At 52.0% G+C, this 17,367-nt stretch overlaps 1 protein-coding gene across 2 annotated transcripts in view; it reads right to left on the minus strand.

Moving 5' to 3' along the window:
* Window positions 1–17,367, minus strand: part of PPP1R12B (protein phosphatase 1 regulatory subunit 12B) — a 173,311-nt gene that overhangs the window by 140,723 nt on the left and 15,221 nt on the right. The window lies entirely within an intron of this gene.

The following is a 17,367-nucleotide window of genomic DNA, read 5'->3' on the forward strand; positions in this document are numbered from 1 at the left end:
CCGTGCAACGCCCCATCTGATTCCTGAAGCATTTCATCGCCTCACAGGGGAACCCTACACCCGAGGGTCCCCTGCCATCCCGCTCTCTCTCCAGCCCCCGCAAACACTCAGCACTTTCCACGTCTGTGGGCTGCCATTTCTGGACGGTTCACACAAAGGGAGTGCACACATGGCCTTCTGCGTCTGGACTCTGTCCCAGCATGACGTCGTCGTGACGCACACACAGGCACCACGCCTCAAGATGCGGCCACTTTCTGGGGCCAGGTGGGGCTCCACTGCACACACAGTTTCCGTGTCCATTCATCCGCGTCCATGCCTGAGCTGTTTCACTTTCTTGCTGTTACAGATGCTGCTGCTGCGAAAATTCCTGCACAGGTTTTTATCTGGACGTGTGCTCTCACTCACCTTGGAGATACGCCGAGGAGCAGAACTGCTGGGTCATACTGGAGTCTATGCTTAACAGCTGCAGGGACTCCGTTTCCCAGTCCCGCCCCCAAAGCACGAGGCTTCAGCTTCTTCATGGCCTCACCAGTATCTGTCATTTGCCACCTTTTTATTAAAACCAGCCAAGTGGGTACGAAGCAGAATCTACATCGTATTTAACAGCAAAACAAAACAAAAATCTAACATTACGTCCGTCAACAAGAAAAGGGAGGAGGTTTTAGTGTGTTCCCATCCCGTGCTGCCACGTGACTAACAGCATGAAGATAAAGAATCGACAGAGGCCAATCTCACACACGTGACATCGGGCTTGTAGCAGCACGCAGCAAGAGGCGTGAGAAACGCGACCCGTTTATGTGACTTTAAAAACACATTAAGCGACATCATAAATGAGTGGGGCTACATGTACATGAGGGAAGAATATAAAGACAAGTTTATTTCTTCAGTCGGTCGGTGGCCTACGGGTAATTGCTCTATTACTTCCTGTAATGTACGAGTTCATTAAAAACAACAGAAAATCAGGACCTCCCTGGCGGTACGTGGATAAGAATCTGCCTGCCAATGCAGGGCACACGGGCTCGATCCCTGGTCCAGAAGGAGCCCACATACCCTGGAGCAACTAAGCCGCGGGCCGCGACTGCCAAGCCCACACATGGCAACGACTGGAGCCCGCGTGCCTGGAGTCCGTGCTTCGCAAGAAGAGCAGAGACCGTGATGAGAAGCCGCTGCACCACAGAAAGGGGCCTCCTCACTCACGGCGTCCGGAGAGACCGCCCGGCGCCGAGAGACCGCACGGTACCCGGAGAGACCGGAGAGACCGCCCGGCGCCCGAGACCCAGTGCAGCCCAGCACAGAAACCATCAAAGTCTGTTCAAAACAGCCGTCCCTGTGACCGCAGCACACCAACTCGGGCGAGTCTGCTGCCGTATCTGCCAGCAAGTGTGCAGCCAGTCAGACACCGGAAACGTGGAGCACACGTGCCGCCGTGTGAGCCTCTCGTGTGATGAGAAAGACGCCCGACGGCAACAGCATCTGCCAGCCCACAGGTTTAAAAACGTGACCAATTTCATTCTGTAGTATAACTGTCTCTATATAGAGAAATCAGTCTAAAAAAATTCAGGAGATCAATAACATTTAAACTTTATCAACATCACTATTGAATAAATAAAAAGATGTCGCCAAAAACAAACTTCAACAGAAAGAACAGCTAGATAGGTCTTCCACCAAAGGGAAACGCATGCTTCCGTCAGGAAGACAGCACCTACGAGCAGGATAAAGGACACAGTGGTCAGGAGTGACGCAGGGCTCGCTTCACGGGTTCCGGGGCCAGCGGTGCGACCGGCTGCTCTAAGTGGCCGCGTGAACCTGTACAAGGTCGAGCAGCAGACACTTCAGACCTTGGTCCTTCAAGAGTTAGAACCGGGCAAGTGTGACTCACATGAGGAGAATCCACACTCAAAAGGAGCACGCATAATCGTTCCTGTGGAGCAGAGGCCTTCAAAGCGATGCACTCAAGTTCAGAGAAACAGCAGCCCGGAGAAGTCCTGGACTAAATCAGTAAGCCCACAGGTCACAGAGGAGCAGAGACCACCTCTGCCAGCACCATGGAGAGAAACAGGGCCAGAGCTGAGGGGGGGACGGGCGATGCTGAGCATGACCCGGCCGGGCTCTGCCATCCGCTCCCCGGGTGGGAAACAGGGGCGGTGACCCAAAGGCCAACGGTGCTCACAGACACCGTGAGAAGCACGCTCTCCCCTTCATTTACAGGGCGTACTGGAACCACTGGACCAACCTCTCCACCGGGGCGGCAGCAGCTCTGCCTGCCACGCATGACGCGCGGAGAAAGACGCGACGCACAGCCTGTGAAGCCTGGCGGCTCGTGTGTGCCTCCAAGTCCTCACCGGTGTCGCTGAGCAGAACTTACAGTGGCTGCATGCAAGCATTTGGGTGCTGAGCGTCAGTCCTAAGCTACATCTTTTTCCATTGTTTAAAATGGAAACATCTGGGGACGTCCCTGGCGGCCACGTGGCTGCAACCCACTGCCGAGACCCGGGATCAACCCTGCTTTCAGGGTTCTGACGTTCCTGTCTTGCTTTAGACACAAGCACACCCCTGAGCGCTCCGCGCCGGGCGATGCTCCTCGCGACCTGGACGGTGCGTGACGGGCAGTGTTGCTTCTCAGTCGCTCAGGCGTGTTCGACTCTCTGCGACCCCGTGGACTGCGGCCCTCCAGGCTCCTCTGTCCGTGGGCTTTCCCAGGCAGAATACTGGAGCAGGTTGCCGCTTCCTTCTCCAGGGGACCTTCCCGACCCAGGGACTGAACCCACGTCCCCTGCACTACAGGAAGACTCTTTTCCACCGAGCCGCCAGCGAAGCCCTTGCAACATGCAGCGACGCTCAGTAAACATGTGGTTAAGTGCTGGTGGATGAGGGGACCGCGGAAGAGCCTCCCTGTCCTTCTTCAGCTTCCACGAGATACCAGCTGGCCCGTGGCTTCCCCCCGCGAGGCACTCCCCGCTCCTTTTCTCAAGGTGCAGCTCCCCAAGGGCAGCCTCAGTCTGAGAGCCCACCCGCCTCCGGGACCGGCGTGGGAACAGACTCATTTTTTTCCAGCAGTGTGCTGGACGCTAAGGACAAAGGATGGTTGAGAGAGCTCTGCAAGCAAGGGCTCAGGGCCTCGCCCAAGACAAGGCAGGCCTGAAGCTGCGGGAGGCAGCGTCTCACATAGCTGCCAAAGCAGCATCAGGAGCAGGACGCTGTGAGAACAGGACAGAAGGGCGAGCGAGTTCTAACAGGGTTGCTGTCACGGAGGCAGTGACGTCTGAGCTGAGCCCGGGAGGCCAGGAGGGCTCTGCAGGTGCGGAGGGCAGGAGGGGCGCCCACGGTGGCTCAGCAGCGAAGAACCTGCCCACCGCAGCAGGGGACTCGGGCCCGAGCCCTTGTCAGCAAGCTCCCTGGAGGCGGGCATAGCAGCCCACTCCCATATCCTTGCCTGAAGAATCCCACGGAGAGGAGCCTGGCGGGCTACAGACCGTGGGGACACAGAGCCAGACACAGCTTAAGGACTACACCACACCACCAGGTGGGCAGGGCACCACGGCAGACAGAGCCGTGGGAACGGCGGGCGGGCGGGCAGGGGGCACCGCGGCAGACAGAGCCGCGGGAGCGGACGGCGGGCGGGCAGGGGGCACCGCAGCAGACAGAGCCGCGGGAGCCGGAGTTGAGGCTGGGCGGGCAGGGGGCACCTCGGCAGACAGAGCCGCGGGAGCTGGAGCGGAGGGTGGACAGGCAGGGGCAGGCGCTATCTGTGCTCATCCCCAAGTGCGGCCGGGAGGAGAGACGGAAACTGCCAAGATGGGCTGAAACACCGTGGGCGTCACGCTGCTTGCCTTCTGCCTGCATCCCAAGGGTTTCCAAACGCAGCGCCGCGTCAGAACAGCCTGCACGCAGGGGAAAATACAGACTGCCAGGCTGGGCCACTGAACCGGGGTTTCCTAGGGGGGCCCAGGCCTACGTATTCTAAGAAATACTGTGGTGTGGCATCAGATTCGGCAGTGACCGTGTTTTGAATATGAGCTCCGTGACTAGACTGGTGTTTCACAGACAGCTGTGGGTGCTACTAACACGGGCTCCCAGTGTGTGCCAGGGGAAACGGGGCCGTCGGCAGACAAGCAGGATGCCGCGGCATTCCACGCGCACGCCGAGCACACGGGCCTGCACAGGGCCCCGGGCACGCGTGGAGACGTTTAAGAGGGCTGGCACGCCCTGCTGACAGCAGACGGCGGGGGGGGTCTGCTCGGACCTCCATGGAGGCCGCCACGACTCCCAGCGTGCTGAGCCCCAGGAGGGGGACCGGGGGCTGCCCCAGGCCTGCCGGCTCGGGTGCTTTCTCGCCTCCACCTCCACCACGGCGATGCTGATTGTCATGCAGTCAGATGGGCAGCAACAGGGGAATGATAACTTCCTCCCCAAAGACAAGGCAGGAGGAACAGGTCCGTGTCTGGCATGAAAACAGTTTTGCTCTGGAAATACCAAGACGGAGGGCCGGACAGACCTGGACACAACCCACGCAGAAGCTCCAGACGAGGCCCTGGGGTGGGCAAGGCCACCAACGGAGAAACGAGAGGCGACCGAGCAGGCCAAGGGTGAACAAGGGTGAACGTCTGGGAAGAGGGGCAGTGGGGGGTTAGTGGGAAGGAGGGATTCAGGACGCAAGAGAACAGCGGGGGACAGGCAATGAAGCCGAAGGACAAAAAAAAGTTCTCAGTAATAAAAGGAGCCAAGTGCACAACATATGAGATGGCCCAAAAGGAAAGAAACCAAGGAGGGAGGCACGGCGAGGCGGTTAGCAAGTCTGAAAAAGTGGCGGCCTTTAGGAAAGCGGCTTCAGTAGAACGCAGGAGTTAGAGCAGAACAGAGAATCTGAGGACAAAGGAAGCGAAGTCTGAAAACTGTGGAAAGACTGAGGGACGGGTCTCGTGGAGGCCGCTTCAGCTGTGAGAGTGGAGACGCCTGCAGTGTGTGAAGGACAGAAGGCGACAGGCAGCGAGAGGGGCAGGAAGGCAGAGACAGGCACAGGGCCAGGGCAGCGGAGGGCACGGCCAGCCTCTGAGAGGAGGGGCAAGGAGACACAGCAAGGAGCCCCGAACCGGCCTTTCCTTTTCTTACGTAAATGATGACTAGGTCACCTTTCTTCCCAGCAAAGAGTGAAGATGTGGGTGGTCCCTGAGGCGCAGTCACCTGGACGACGACGATGCTGGCAGGCGTAAGGAGGACCCAGACGAGGCACTGCACAGCCCGCGTCCCCAGCCAGGACGTGTGCGCTGTGCCCGGCAGGGTGCTTGGCACCTTACACGTGCTCAGCGAAGCCCGAGTCGGAGACTGCCGTCACCCTCCCCTCACCTGTGGTGAGCCGGCACCGAGGAAGCGGCCGGCCTGAGCCCTGCGTGGTGGGACCAGGGCTGACACCAGCACGGCCCAGCCCGCGTCCCGCCCTGAACATCTGCTGCTGCTCCACTGCAAACCTCAGCGTGTCTGCAGCCAAGGAGGAACGCCATGGGCTTCTCTTGCTCTGCTGAGCAGCTCAGGCGAGCGGGGTCGGGAGCGGGCAGCGCCAGCACCCCACACGAAGGGAGCTGGGGCCACTGAGGTCAGGAAGCCACAACCGGTCACGGCCCCCAGGCCTGTCGCCTCTGACTCCAACACGCCTCAGACCCAAGCCCTTCTCCAACTCCGACTGCTGAGCGCATGTCAGTGGCCTGGTGTCTCCCAGCCTCACCTCGAGCCGGACACGCCTGGCCCGGGCCCCACTCTGCCCCTCACCAGCCTCCCTGTGCCGTCCCGCGCCTGCTCGTGGCCGAGCGGCGGACGGGGCTTCCTCACCGGTGCCCCCAGCATCCGGCACCTGACGGGCGCCGAGTGAGGGTCCGCCGGACCTCAGCGCGCTGCCCAGATGTCGACGCTGCCCCTGCCTCTGGCCTCGCCTGCTCTCTCTGTCTGGGAAGTCTCACTGTTCTGGGTTCCCCCATCGCGGGGCCATGGAAGCCACTCTACACACCACTGTGCATCGTAACTCCTGCTTCTCCCGCCTCAGCCCGTCGGTCAGCTCCGTGCAGGCGCCCAGTCGTGCCTGACTCTTTCCAACCCCACAGACGCCAGGCCTCCCTGTCCATCACCAACTCCTGCAGCTTGCTCAAACTCATGTCCATCAAGTCGGTGATGCCATCCAACCATCTCATCCTGGGTCGTCCCCGTCTCCTCCTGCCCTCAATCTTTCCCAGCATCAGGGTCTTTTCCAATGAGTCAGCTCTTCCCATCAGGTGGCCAAAGTATTGGAGTTTCAGCCTCAGCATCAGTCCTTCCGATGAACACCCAGGACTGATCTCCTTTAGGATGGACTGGTTGGATCTCCTTGCAGTCCAAGGGACTCTCAAGAGTCTTCTCCAACACCACAGTTCAAAAGCATCAATTCTTCGGTGCTCAGTTTTCTTCACAGTCCAACTCTCACATCCATACATGACCACAGGAAAAACCATAGTCTTGACTAGACGGACCTTTGTTGGCAAAGTAATGTCTCTGCTTTTCAATATGCTATCTAGGTTGGTCAAAACTTTTCTTCCAAGGAGCAAGCGTCTTTTAATTTCATGGCTGCAGTCACCATCTGCAGTGATTTTGGAGCCCAAAAATAAAGTCTGACACTGTTTCCAGTTTCCCCATCTATTTCCCACGAAGTGATGGGACCGGATGCCATGATCTTAGTTTTCTGAATACTGAGTTTTAAGCCAACTTTTTCACTCTCCTCTTTCACCTTCATCAAGAGGCTCTTTAGCTCCTCTTCACTTTCTGCCATAAGGGTGGTGTGTCATCTGCATATCTGAGGTTATTGATATTGCTCCGAGCAATCTTGATTCCAGCTTGTGCTTCTTCCAACCCAGCGTTTCTCATGACGTACTCTGCATAGAAGTTAAAAAAGCAGGGTGACAATACACAGCCTTGACGCGCTCCTTTCCCCATCTGGAACCCGGCTGTTGCTCCATGTCAGCCCTCACTCAGTCAGTCCGCCCGAAACAGGCACCATCGCGTCAATCACTTAAAACACTCTCCTCCTCACACTGCTCTTCTGTACCAAGACAGCCACTCTCTTTGCTCGATAAGCAGCTGAGAGATGCCCAGCAACCTGCCCCAAATGGTGCCTTTCCCAACTAAAGCAACCTCGACCTCCTCAGAACACCCACACTGCGCATTCCACACAGTCACCCCCCCTTACACAGCCAGGAATTATTTGCTCCCGCAATAACGTCTCATCCCACCCAAAGGTGCTGTGTCCTTGGGGGAGGAGGCTGGTTCTTCTGCCCTCTCCTTGCAGGCCCTGCAGCATGTGAGGGCACAGGGGAGTGCCCAGCATCCAGAGGACAGATGCGCCGTCCGTCACAGACTCTGGTTCACTCCCCTATCCTATTATTCCACATTTACATTATGCTGGAAAAGCTCTAACGATCCTTTTCATGTTACTTTATTACAAATAACAACTTCTGGGGCAATTTCATATCAAATTAAAATAAAGACTAATTTTATTTAATTCACCTATGATTTCTAAAAGGATGTAAGTCTTTTTAGGTACACGACTGCATTTACACACCAATTTCCAGACCATACTAAAAAATGTTTTATCATTACTACAATTCTCATATTTCTACCAATTCACTCAATTTAGAATTTGCTTCAAGTTGATACAAAAGCTGTAGTACTTCGAACACAGCAATCTGTCTGTGAGCAAGACAGATTGATGCAAAGAGCTGACTCATTTGAAAAGACCCTGATGCTGGGAAAGATTGAGGGCAGGAGGAGAAGGGGACGACAGAGGATGAGATGGTTGGACGGCATCACCGACTCGATGGACATGAGTTTGAGCAAGCTGCAGGAGGTGGTGATGGACGGGGAGGCCTGGCGTGCTGCGGTCTATGGGGTCGGAAAGAGTCGGACACGACTGAGCGACTGAACTGATCGCAAAAACTTTCTGTATCAGAGACACTTACTCCTAACAGTTGTACTCCTCACGCTGACATACTGCTTGAAGGTCAAGGCTCTAAATTCTGCAATATTTTTAGCACCTAAATCCTGGTTTATGCTCTCCTTGTTCTGTTTGTCTTTAAAAGACATAAAAACATGATACCCAATTCCTAATTCCCTCTAAGACCTAACCAAGCAAAGTTTAACCAATAAAAAAATCTAAAAGAAGAACCAATTACTAAGAAAGAAAATCATATACTTTGCAGCTTATAAATAGGAACTCAAATTCCAATTCTGATTATTCTCATTAAATTATTCTCTGGAACAACTCACTGCTTCTCCCTTGCCACCACCCCCTTCTTCTCATGAATTCACTCACTGAGTGAACAGCTAGTCCCAATGTCTACAGTTTAACAGATGGTATGGTGGATGCGGTTAACACAATGGTGAATGAGTCAGGCGCGGTTCCTGGACCCCCCAGACCTTAAAGTCTGGTGAAGGGAAAACAGTCAGCTAAATAAGAAGCTGTAAGACGGTATGACAAGCGCCCCATGACAGGTACGCGTAAGATACCAGGGGAAGCACAGAAGCAGACAACACGGGAAAGGGCACAGGGAGGGCACCGCGGGGAGGAGGGGGGCTGAGAGGCCCTGAGACCCGCAAGGCGGGCGGGCCAAGGAGAGGCACAGTGGGCCCGGGGAACTGGAGATGAGAAGTAATGCCACTGAGGGGACGAGAGACAGCCACGCAGCTGAAGGCGCAGAACCCAAGGCCGGGAACGGCGAGAAGAGCCTGGAGAGCCCCGGAGGGGCTTCAGGGAGCGCAGGACGTTCCCAACTCTTGGCTCAAAGAGCAGGAAACCGGAGGGGAGACGGGACCCGGCAGACTCCTCCTGTGACGCAGGTGAGAGATAAAGGCTGGGACCGACGGAACAAACAATGGAAGCAGACGGGCTCGAGAGGCGCCGGAGGCGCCCGGGAGATGAATCCGCAGGGGCTGGGGGCTGGAGGCTGACAGAGGACCACGTCTCTCTTGGTCCTTACGCACCCGCAGGCCTAGGAAGCACCTAACGCGGGACGTCCTGGAGGAGCCGTGCAGAGCGAGTGGATCCAGAAACACACGGCGTCGCAGACGCCACCCAGGTCCCCAGGACAGCTGGGCAGAGGGAGGCGCCGCTCATGGAGCGAGGAGACAGAGGAAAGGGGACGCCCGAAGGGCCTGGTGCCTGTGACCCAGCCAAGGGCAGACCTCGGCAAGGCAGGTGCATCCTGGAAGTGCACACGCGAGCAGCCGCAGCGGCTCAGCCAAACCACAGCTGGCAACTGGCGCCTCTCAGGGGGCACAGCCACTGTCAGAGAACACTGCGTGTGATGCCACCCTAACCACCTTTTAAACGTCCTGGGCTTATTAACTAACGGTTCTAACATCAAAGGTATTAGAAGTTTACCCCTCTTTCCTGATCTTGGAACAGTAGTTGACCAAGGTCACGGTAACTCAGGCCTCTGCTTTATAAAAATCCATTAATTATATAGTTTTGTTTCATATGCACTTTTCTGGATATGTATTAAATTTCCCAATAAAAAAAGTTTTTAAAAAACTTAACAAATTAGAGAGAAATTGCTTACTCAAAAGAAACTATTTAAAAAAGAGCAAACATCACATTTAATGGAGACATACAAGAGATGTCTCTTTAAGGAAAGAAACCAGACAAAGACGCCTTCCATCACAACTACCATTCAACACTCTCTGAGCTGCTGGTCAAAAACTGCAGAGACCAGAACAGGAAGATTTACCCTTCCGAGTTTTCGCAGCAAGAGGCGCTGCGGCACCTGGATATTCGCAGGAGAATCAAGCTGGACCTCTTCCTCACACCACACGGAAAGCGCAGGACGGATGGAAGGCCAGCACGCCAGGACGAGGCTATGAGACCCACACGAGGAGACGCAGACGCGAGCTTCGCGACTGCGCGTCTCTCAGCCGTTTCTTAGGCGTGCCACTGAAGGCGCTCGCAACGGGAGAAAACAGAGTGAACTGGACGCCGTCGACGCTTCAACGCCTGTGCTCCGAAGAGGCCAAGTTCAGAGGCTGACGGGGCAGAGACCACACAGCGCCCGGCAGGGCGGGGCGGGGGGGTCCACAGCCAGGGCTGCGGTCTTCATCTCAGGACTGACGGAAGTCACCTGAGCGCCTACTGCGAATCGGGCGCCCGGGTTCAGCAGCATGCACAAAGTTAGGGCCAGCAGCTAAGCCAAGACTATCAGACAAGCCAGGCATATCTGACTCCAAAGCTCATCATCTTAACCATACTGTGATACTAACTCAACGTAACAACTGCCAGCATTCACTGAGTTCTTCCTATCAATGTGTTTAAGCTAAAGGGCTTTATCGGAGAGCCCCAGGCATCACTCTGTTACAGATGGGTTACAAGTATGACACAAAGACCTTTTGAATGAAATTGTGTATTACTATCAAAAAAATGTTTTGCAGCCAATGAAAAATCTCAGGGGGGTAAAGTGGCGTTTCATCTGCGCAGCTCCTGAGTTTCGTGATTACAGCATCGGTGCGTGCCCCGCTGTCGAGGGCGACTCCGTAGCACAGCCTTCTCTCTTCTGACTGACTCGCTTTAACCTGTGTTTACTTCAGTCTACGCTGCTTAACGCCAGGGACGGTGAACGCTTTGCAAGCACACGTAAAATACGCCGTTTCCTCCGGAAGCGAAGGCGCGCGCGTTTGTCACAACCCTCGCCATCATCGGCGGCAGCGCTGACGCCGCTGACATCACTACATTTTCTTCAATAAAACAAGTGATGTTATTAATTTCTTGATTGTTACTTCTTGGTCTATTTATTGTTTATAGACTTTAATGGTAACAACACTGTAAATCAACTATACTTCAATTTCAAAACAGATTTTAATGCTAACAATTAAAGTTTGACCTGAATAGGTTTTACCATGATATATTCAGAAATGTTACGGGTGTTTATACCAAGCTCCCGAGTCTCCATCCCCAATGCTGTCATCTCTGCATGTGCCACGCTGAGTGAGGCGGGGACGCAGAGCTCTGGGCGCTATCTCACACTGAGCAAACGAAGACCTAGGCTAGAATCAGAGGAGAGACCGCAGAAAGAAACCTCCCCTACAAAGCAGCACACATCCAAGAGGCCTTCCGAAAGTAAATGGATGGTCCAGACGCAGAAGACAGCAGGACTTCCCAAGAGCAGCACATCCTGGCAGAAAGCAGAAGCTCCAAGTCAGCCCGACCTACAGGATCAAGGTTCCCAACTCTACTCATCAGTAAATGGAATAACAACGCGTACTTGGAACTGCTCAGGCAAAGGTAATAAGAACAGGAGAAAGCACAGGGCAGCGTACGCTCAGTGAGGGGCACTGAGAGTCACAGCACGCAGCGCGTGCTACGAGTCAAAACATTTGTAAAAATTAATGCGACCTGGGAAAGAATAAAAATAAAAACTGTTAATGTGTTTAAGGTGGTGTCTGCACTAACGACTGTTTTTCCTTTTATTTAATTCAATTTTAAAGTTATGTGATTAGCAGTAAATACAAAGACAAATAAATAAAATGTGAAATGCTTAAAAGAACTCTCAGATTCATTTTCTTGAAATTGTGAATAATTACTCCATTATGCATCAATTATATTGTAGCTTTTCAGAGAGAAATATAGTCATACCGTATCGTCCTTCTTCAAAAGTTCTTCAAAAGAATTGAGAATATTTTGTTTTTCTCAAAGTTATCTTGGAAACAACTGCATTTTCAGAAACAGAAGAGACTGCCAAGCAGAAATCTGGTTTGTTTTACAGATAAAACATGTCATTATGTTGAATCTCTGTTCCATGCTCATGGTATTCTTTCAGCTTCTTTCTAGGCTCAGACTGCTCATTTGCAAAAATGACAGAGGTGGGTCAGATGCTGTCCTCCGAGGTCCTTTCTGCTGTGATGCCTGAAGCGTGATGGTCCCGTGACAAAGCAACGCGCGTGGCCAGGCCTGAGACTCTCCGTCCAGCGCTGCTCCAGCAGCCCTTCCGCCAGCGCGGCCCCAGAGCGCAGGCCGCCACTGACTCTCCAGCGAGCCCGCGGGAAGCGGAGAGAGGGGAGACCCTCAGAGGACAGAGGACAATGACTGACAGCCTGGAAGTCGACCTCATTAGAGACACGGGCCTTTTATCAGATTAGCGGCTGGAGAAGGCTGACTCTCTAAAGTGCACAGAGGCAGACCGTAGAGAATCAGCAACTCTCCCCACTTCTACCATGAACAGGGCAGCAGAGAGCGGAGGCAACCCTAGCCAAAAGCAATCCGGGCCAGACGGCGTCTCTGAGACTGAGCTACCCAATCCCTGAGGGCAGGGCTACGCCACCGGTGTGCCCCGGCAGCCACCACAGGACCTGGCGTATAAGCAACAATAAATCTGTGGCCAAAAAAACTAAATGAAAGAGCATTTAAATTTTTAAAGATTCAAACCTCAGAAGTGCATTACAGAGACAGAACAAGAAATTCTCTTCTCTAGATATTAAAAAAAAAAAAGGAAGATACAGTAATAGCTTTCTTCACAATAATGAAAACGCTGACTTACACTTCGGAGTTATTTCCCACTGAAAACCCTTGCTAGCAAGATTATGCTCAAAATCCTTCAAGACAGGCTTCAGCAATATGTGAACCAACAACTTCCAGATGTACAAGCTGGATTTAGAAAAGGCAGAGGAACCAGGGATGAAATTACCAATATCTGTTGGGTCGCAGAAAAAGCAAGGGAATTCCAGAAAAAAACATCTACTTCTGCTTCAATGACTAAAGCCTTTGACTGTATGGATCACAACAAACTGGAAAATTCTTAGACAGATGGGAATGCCAGACCACCTTATCTGCCTCCTGAGAAACCTGTATGCAGGTCAGGAAGCAACAGTTAGAACTGGACATGGAACAACAGACCTGCCCCAAATCGGGAAAGGAGTGCGTCAAGGCTGTATATTGTCACCCTGCTTATCTAACTTCTATGCAGAGTATACCATTCGAAATGCCTGGCTGGATGAATCACAAGCTGGAATCAAGACTGTTGGGAAAAATATCAATAACCTCAGATATGCAAATGATAACACCCTAATGGCAGAAAGTGAAGGGGAACTAAAGAGCCTCTTGACGAGAGTGAAAGGGGAAAGTGAAACAGTTGGCTTAAAACTCAACATTCAAGAAATGAAGATCATGGCATCCAGTCCCATCACTCCATGGCAAATAGATGGGGAAAAAGTGGAAACAGTGACATGTTTTATTTTCTTGGGCTCCAAAACCACTGGAGAAAATGAAGCCATGAAATTAAAAAAGACACTTGCTCCTTGAAAGAAAAGCTATGACAAACCTAGACGGCATATTAAAAAGCAGAGACATTACTTTGTCAACAAAGGTCTCTCTATTCATTGGAAGAACTGACGCTGAAGCCGAAGCTCCAGTACATTGGCCGCCTGATGCAGAGTCAATCTTGGAAAAGACCGTGACGCTGGAAAAGACTGAAGGCAGGAGGGGAAGGGGATGATGGCAGAAGATGAGATGGTTGGATGGCATCATCGACTCAACGGACACGAGTCTGAGCAAACTTCGGGAGATACTGGATGACAGGGGAGCCTGGATTGCTGCAGTCCGTGGGGTCACAAAGAGTCAGACAGGCCTGAGCAACAAAAACCCCTGGGGCCGAGGCGATGCTGGTGCTAACGGGCATCAGCAGAGACAGCCGAGTGGGCACACAGCATCTCCTTGCACCTGGCAACTGCGCCAGCGGCGAATGTCCTCTGAGCACTGAGAGTCCCAGCAGGGAGGACCCTCCGACGCCAGCCCCGCACGGCAGGTGGGGCACAAGCGGACAGGCCACCTCGCTCGGGACCCGAGCTCCCAGCAGGTAGGAAGGCTCTCAGCGGGCGGGGCGGGACTCTATCAGCCTGTATCCCGAGCACGGACAGGGAGGTGAGTCATCCTTCTGACCTCATTTTCCACGAGGTTTACCTTCAAAGCGGGCAGTTTAACACGCGGAGGAAAGGCAGCAAGAGGCCTGAGCACGAAACAATGGAGCTGAGTTCCAAGAACCCAGCAGTGCATTTGGGACTTTAAAGCTGCATCTCATGGCTAGGCTAGCCAACTTTCAAAATGAGTGAATGAAAGAGTAAAAGTCACTGGAAACAGATGCCCGGCAAAAACACTGCAGAGAAACAGAAAGTAAACCTGCTTCTCAGGCACTGTCCCATATAAATAAAGTACAGTTCATAAAACTGTGTTCATAACAAAACAAACTTCAAAACAAACACGGTGCGTAACACCCCCTACTGTGAGAGCCCCACCCAGCTGGAAGGGCAGGCCTCTCCTGGCCCCAAAGGGCCCCACAGCCGCAGTCTCCACGCAAGCAAGGATGAGCGCCCCGCCTGCCGCAGTGGCGCGGACACTCCGCGTGGACTCGCGCCTCTTCTGTCCCCTCCCTGGCGCGGACTCGCGCCTGGAGGAGCGGCTCTCCTCTCCCCGTGGAGCCGAGCTACTCTGTCTTTTGACTTGTCTCTGGAGCCTGTCCTCCGAGGTTTTCTTTTATAATGAAGCTCAGGGCTGGTGCAATCTTCAGGGGCAAGAAACCATATTACTGAACTGAAATTCTGAACAATATTTCAAAATAGGGGGAACTTCAGCTAAGAGTTAACGAAACAGATCTGAAAAGGTGATGAAGTTTCGATCCTTACAGTCAGTGTCACTGACAAACTTTTACACACCAGGGCACTGATCTAACTTGCCAGCAAGAGACAAGGTTCACAGTTTACACGCTTTGAACTGGTCCCAGGTTTCCCAAGGAGAGGTCAACAAAGCAAGATGTGATGATAATTAGAAGAATGCATTAATTATTGATTAACAGAGTTCAGGTCTAGTTAAGACAGGCTTGAAACTTGAAGATTCTGTTTAGGCCACCACCAGCCACTCAACCACAAACAGATAACTTGATATCATGTGCCTCTTGACAGAAGGATATACCATCACCTATGAAATACCCTTGCCTAAAATTCACATCTAAATCAGATCAAATCTGTGGATCTGACGATCAGTTTATGGAAAATACAGGAGATCATGTTAGCATATAAGCATGCAGTCAACAGAACCAAGACTGTGGGCAAGTCTATAGTACAAACAACTCAGGTTTTCAACAAATAAACTGCACAGGAAAAATGAGCGGAAACTATGGATTAAGAGAGTCTTAAAATACACAGGAACCAAAATGCAGATCTTACCTGAATAAACCGATTGTTAAAAAAAAATAACTTATGAACCACCAGAGAAATTTAAACACTACTGGATACCTTACAGTTTTAGGGAGTGAGTGCTCAATTTTTACGTGTGTTAATGAATTTGTAATTGTTTTCATTTAAATTCCTATCTCTTAGAAATACATGTTGAAATATTTACAAATAAAAGTATGTGATAATTAGGACTGGCCGTAAAACAACCTACTATATTGGGGACAGGGAAAGAAAGATGTAAAAATTGGCCATGAGCTGCCAATTGAGAATTATACTACTCTTTTTGTATGTATAAATATTTCATAAATTAAAAGTTTAAAAAGAAAAAGGAAGTAGGTCACTAGACCAAAATTTCATAGGTGGAAGCCAGGTTTCACCGGCAGCAGAGCAGTTCCCCAAACAGCCCCAGTACCATGGTCTGTCAGGACCGTAAGAACAAGTCTTTTCTGAATCCTTACGTAACACCCCACAAGCACACTGCACACAATACTGCCTCAGAAACTACACACGGATCAGTTCTCTATACTGAAAGCTAAGGCTTCAGTTTTCCAACTAACCTGTGTTATGAAACAAACACAAACTCTACATGCCTGATTAAACGTCAAATTTATTCAAATCGATTACAGTCTAAAATTTAAGAAAAATAAATTATACTTCAAAGGCAGAAAAAATAAATTTAAAGCAAAAAAAAAAAAAAAGTCACCAATTCAACTAGTAACCCAAATGAGGTTTCAATTCAATTCCTTGCCCTGAGTCAGTTCTGGGTCAGGATCTGGCATCGGGATCGGGGACTTCCCTGGGGGCCCAGAGTTTAAGACCAGCCGGCGCACTGAGCCCAGGCGAGAGGAGCTACCCTGCGTCCGAGGTCAGGGGGAGCGGCCTAGAGTGCCAGGCTGCGACAGCGCAGGAACGGCCGAGAGGAGCTACCCAGCGTCCAAGGTCAGTGGTAGCAGGGAGGAAACACCTCGCGCCTGAAGCCAGGGGCAGTGACCCTGAGGAGCCACCCCGAGGCCAGGGGCGGCAGCCGGGAGGAGCATCCTGAGGAGCGGTGGCTGCGCAGGCGCAGGAGGGCCTAGAGGAGCTATCCCACGTTGATGGTCAGGAACGGCGGCGGTAAGGAGATGCCCCTCGTCCAAGGTAAGGAGCAGCGACTGTGCTTTGCTAGAGCAGCCAAGAAGAAATACCCCATGCCCAAGGTAAGAGAAACCCAAGAAAGATGGTAGGTGTTGCAAGAGGGCATCAGAGGGCAGACACACTGAAACCATAGTCACAGAAAACTAGTCAATCTAATCACACTAGGACCACAGCCTTGTCTAACTCAATGAAACCAAGCCATGCCCGCGGGGCAACCCAAGATGGGTGGGTCATGGTGAAGAGGCTTGACAGAATGTGGTCCACTGGAGAAGGAAATGGCAAACCACTTCAGTATTCTTGCCTTGAGAACCCCATGAACAGTATGAAAAGGCAAAATGGTAGGATACCAAAAGAGGAACTCTTCAGTTCATTAGGTGCCCAATATGCTACTGGAGATCAGCGGAGAAATAACTCCAGAAAGAATGAAGGGATAGAGCCAAAGCAAAAACAGTACCCAGGTGTGGATGTGACTGGTGATAGAAGCAAGGTCCGATGCTGTAAAGAGCAATTTGCATAGGAACCTGGAATGTCAGGTCCATGAATCAAAGGAAATTGGAAGTGGTCAAACAAGAGATGGCAAGGGTGAACGTAGACATTCTAGGAATCAGTGAACTGGACTGGAATGGGTGAATTTAACTCAGATGACCATTATATCTACTACTGCGGGCAGGAATCCCTCAGAAGAAATGGAGTAGCCATCATGGTCAACAAAAGAGTCCGAAATGCAGTACTTGGAGGCAATCTCTAAAATGACAGAATGATCTCTGTTCATCTCCAAGGCAAACCATTCAATATCACAGTTATCCAAGTCTATGTCCCAACCAGTAACGCTGAAGAAGCTGAAGTTGAACGGTTCTATGAAGACCTACAAGACGTTTTAGAACTAACACCCAAAAAAGATGTCCTTTTCATTATAGGGGACTGGAATGCAAAAGTAGGAAGTCAAGAAACACCTGGAGAAACAGGCAAATTTGGCCTTGGAATGAGGAATGAAGCGGGCCAAAGACT

Source organism: Budorcas taxicolor, chromosome 16 (genome assembly GCF_023091745.1).
Source record: "Budorcas taxicolor isolate Tak-1 chromosome 16, Takin1.1, whole genome shotgun sequence".
NCBI classification, from domain to species: domain Eukaryota; kingdom Metazoa; phylum Chordata; class Mammalia; order Artiodactyla; family Bovidae; genus Budorcas; species Budorcas taxicolor.